The 4,666-nt window shown below is 44.7% G+C and overlaps 1 long non-coding RNA gene across 1 annotated transcript; it reads left to right on the top strand.

Annotated features, from left to right (window-relative positions):
* The first annotated feature begins 387 nt into the window (after positions 1–387).
* LOC116907119 lies at positions 388–4,078 on the top strand. Its single transcript, XR_004388807.1, has 2 exons — positions 388–437; positions 3,913–4,078. It is a non-coding gene; the product is annotated as an uncharacterized LOC116907119 (long non-coding RNA).
* Positions 4,079–4,666: the final 588 nt, after the last annotated feature.

Below are 4,666 nucleotides of genomic sequence, written 5' to 3'. Positions count from 1 at the left end.
CTTAGAATCTTAGAAATGGATATGCTTTGTAAATGCTGAGACTATACTTCTGGTTTGTCTTCTTAATTGTTCCGGTAGAGTTGGGATTTCTATCAGTCAAAAGGAAATCGGAGAAAAACAGGACTTGGAAGTAGAATGCCCCGCCTGCATTTTAAGAATTAATGCTCCAGAGTTTTGCTCTTTTATTCACCTATTATGTGTCTCACAGAGCCAGGAGAAGGTGAATGTATAATTTAGATCAGAGACCATGGAACTGCTCTCGTATTTCTTCAGCCATTAATTAGCATCTCCCAGGTGTCTTCTCTGTGCAGAGCCAGGGCTCTCTTGGACTCCACATTTCAGTACCTTGACTGATGAGCAGCTTATCCCAGTGACTCACGTCTGCTGCTAGTGGAGTAGGATTGTGCCCAGAGTCATCCGTGGACATTCATGTGAGGGTGAGCACAATCAGCCGTACAACTGTGTGTGCAATGCACACACACAGCACGAGAGGGCAGATCGTTTTGTTAAGATGTTTGCTTAAAGGAAGAGGCATTTTCCAGAGGTCTGTGAACACTCCATTTATGCGTCATGCATTTATATGTTATGCAGAGTTGGTCCAGTGGTAGCCATGACGGTGACTAAGTGGGGAGAGAGGGAGAGAGGCGGGGGAGACTGGGGGAGAGACTATAAGTAAAAACAGCAGCCACAGTAATGCCACAGATCTTCTGGGCCAGTCCTAGAATGAAGAATGATGTCACTGTGATGGGTAGAAATGATATCTCTCATATCCTTTGGTTATTGTGTTGTAATAAAGAAAATGGACCCCATGCTATGTCATCTCAGTCTATAGGGGAAACAGTCTATAACAGAAACAGGCTAGTATTAAAGAAAACCCGAATTTAGTTATTAAGGGCAACAGAGAGCCCTGGCAGACAGATGACCCATATAGGTGTATGCTCTGCAGTGGCTGGAGGTTGACATTGGTGGCTCTTTATTTTTTTCTTTAAATAAGAATTCTAGATTTCCACAAAGAGAAGGAAGTGGAAGCGAGCAGAAGGAAAAGGCATTTACATCTATTTGAAATCTTAGCTCTTCTGTAAATGTTACTTCATTTCATTCCCCAACTAGCCTATGGAATCTGTTAGCATATCCTGATTTTAAAGACAAGGCAGGAGACCTTGGAAAGATCAAATAACTTCCTGAAGACCATGTAGGCATCAGATAGAGTAGTGGAATCCAACCATGTCCTTCTGGATTCAAAGTCTAAAAATGCCCTGACATTTTCCCATCTGAATAGTCCCCAGTAGCATTACTATGCTGTTTTAGGGTGAGGTTATTACATGGTTCAGTGCATTCACTGAGGCATAACCCATGTGTCTAGCTCTTGCTATTTACAAGCTTGAGTGGGTTGAGGACTTGGGTGGGGCTTGATTGTTATTGTTGATTTTTTCCTGGTTGAGGACCCATTACTAATCTCCAGGTCTCTGTCTCTGTCTCTCTGTTTCTCTGTCTCTGTCTCTGTCTCTGTCTCTGTCTCTGTCTCTGTCTCTCTCTTTCTCTGTTTGTGTGTGCGCATGAGTTAACTGAAATAGTTTATCATGATGTTCTATTTGTCACTTGTCAAGGAAATCAATATTGTCTAGACTTGTTGCATTGCCAGGCCCTACGCTAGGCAATCAGAGTTATAGGATGGATAGCTGTGGAGTAGGGTGGGAAACAGACATAGGGACTTGGGTCTCTGGTGATGGTGATATTAGGACCTTGTCTCTACCAGGAAGGGTTTGGGAGTCCTGTGAATCTAAGACAGGTCCCATTTATACGAGATGGGGCTGTGAGGGGTGTGTGTGTGTGTGTGTGTGTGTGTGTGTGTGTGTGTGTGTGTGTGTGTGAGTGTGTGTGTGTGTGAGAGAGAGAGAGAGAGAGAGAGACAGAGAGAGACAGAGACAGAGACAGAGACAGAGACAGAGAGGCAGAGAGAGACCCTATGACTCCAAGATTGTTCACATGAGCATGGGCAAGAGGTTCTTCAGAGTAGCACAGACAACTTATCAATGGCCATATCACTGAAGAAGATGTTTCCTGTCCTCTTAGCAAATGTCAATTATATAAGGATCCTTCTGGAGGGGTGGGGCTTTTTAGAGATATCGCCCAAGTAGTGTTATTTTGAGGGTTAAGTAAGATGCCGAGCTTCGAGATATCCCACAGCACCTGAGTATCTTGCACAAAGGTGTGAGTGAGTGGCATCCATTACAGGTACCAAGGAGGAAAGAAGATTCAATGACATCCTCAGCAACAGCACAGACACCTTCGAGGCCAGGAGCAAACAGAAATGGGCCGTCAATATGATGGCTGGCAACGATCATCCTCTCGTATCCTTTGGCCATTAGGTTGCTTCATTCATTTAAACATTTATCAAGGAACAAACATTTCGTGTGGGGAATGGAGACGGATGAGGAACAGCCGTTCCCTGCAGGACTTGAGCGTCTGGTTGGGGAGACAGATGTCAGCACGTAATTGCTTTGTAGGTTGCTGGATGCCTCCTCAGACAGGAGGGGGGCACAGACCTGGCGACACTATGCATTCCGTGAGTGCAGGGCCCATCTGTGTTTGTATGCAGTTCTTTCTCTTCTGCTCACAGGGGAGCCCCCACCCATCTCCAGAGAGTGTCGGCTGCATTAATAAATGTTAGAGAGAAGAGCTGATGCGCCTGCAAGGATACTCAGAGAAATCATCTATGAGGTGAAATGTCGAAGCTAACATATTTGATTCTGGGAGGTTGAGTCGGGGTGGATGGAGGAGGTGTGAGTGGATGCGTGCGTGCATGTGTTGATGGTGGTTGGAGAGAGAGAGAGAGAGAGAGAGAGAGAGAGAGAGAGAGAGAGAGAGAGAGGGAGAGAGAGAGAGAGATAACACACAGAATCACAGGTCAAACTGTATAAAAGGAAACAGGGCCATAGCAGGAGCCAACTGAGATGGGGAGATGGGAGGGATTAGAGTGCAAAGGTCCCTGGGAATGATGTGCAGATGTCATACAGTGGTCAAATACAAATACAGGCCACTAGTACTGACTGACAAATCTCTTCATTCCAGAGAGATCTGCTGGGTGTTACAAGTCAGGTCTGCCAGCACACTTTGCTGAGAGCCCATTCAGCATGTCAGGCCATGGCCCCTCAGTCTTACGGAGTTTGCATCTTCCTGGGGGTAGACAGCAAAACCTCTGAATACAATGCATGTGTAACATGTTCGGTTGCCATTAGTAACAGGGAAATGCAGGTTCTGGAAGTGGATATAGAGAATACGGCAGGAGGTTTATAGTGGAGGAATGTACATGGAGGCTGATGGCTCTTCCTCGCAGTCTTAAGGTCTGGGAAGCCAGACTGCACATCCTCCTGGGTCTCCTTACCTGACTTTCCTCCATCTGAAGTCGGGTACCTGGAGATTGTTATGATTGCCTTTGTGACTTTGCAAGATTTTCTGGGACTTATTTGCTTCAGTTGCTTTCATATCTATCTATCTATCTATCTATCTATCTATCTATCTATCTATCATCTATCTACCTATCTATCATCTATCTACCTATCTATCATCTATCTATCATCTATCTATCTATCTATCTATCTATCTATCTATCTATCTATCTATCTATCTATCTATCTATCTATCTAGTGTGTGTGTGTGTGTGTGTGTGTGGTCATAATTTTACCCATTAAGAAATATTTGGGACTGAGACAGTAACTCAGTTGGTATTATAATTTGAATATGAAATGTCCCCTATGGCCCAGGGGTTCCTGTGTTTGAACACTTGGTCCCCAGCTAGTGACTCTCTTTGGGAAGCATGTGGAACCTATAGCATGTGGCGCTTCCACAGAGCAAGTAGTTCACCCGTGGAGCGCCTTGAGGCTTCATAGCTATACCTTGCTTCCTTTTCAGGGTCTGCTTTCCAAGTGGGGATGAACTGTGACCCACTAGCTTTCTGCATCTGCCACTATGCCTTCCCTGTTACCATGGGAACACCCTGCCAGTTACCATGTCTTCACCACCATGATGGACTTCCTTCCTCTGGAACCATGACCGAAATAAACTCTTTGTCTCTTTAGTTGTTTCTGTGAGTTTTATTGCAGTAGCCATAAAAGAAATCAAGGCAGTCTGTAAAGGCTACGCCAGGCAAGCATGTCATCCTGAGTGGGACCCCCAGAACCCATGTAAGATTCTTGGCATGGTTTGCACACTTGTAAATTCAGCACTGGGAACACACAGATAGATGGATCACTAGCCTCATTGGCTAGTCGGCCTATAGGGCCTACAAGGTAAGTCATAGGCCAGCGAGAAGCTGATTCAGAACAGAATAGAACAGAACAGATCAGAACAGAACAGAACAGAAACTCAAAAATGTAGGCAACACCTGAGGAACAATACCTGAAATCTCACATTGGCTTTTAACCCCACACACACACACACACACACACACACACACACACACACACACACACACACACACACCACCATAGAATAACCACACTGATTTATTACTAAATATGATTTATCCACACTATGGAACTACACTGCAGAACTCATGAACATGTTTGTCAAATGTTATACTAGCTTAGGAAAAGAAAGACTTTTCATATCCCTTAAAAATGGGTGATGTTTATTCCGTTTCCTCTTTGGGGTACAGGAAAGCGTT

Source organism: Rattus rattus, chromosome 8 (assembly GCF_011064425.1).
Source record: "Rattus rattus isolate New Zealand chromosome 8, Rrattus_CSIRO_v1, whole genome shotgun sequence".
In the NCBI taxonomy this organism is placed as follows: domain Eukaryota; kingdom Metazoa; phylum Chordata; class Mammalia; order Rodentia; family Muridae; genus Rattus; species Rattus rattus.
This window is presented reverse-complemented; position numbering and strand designations above follow the sequence as displayed.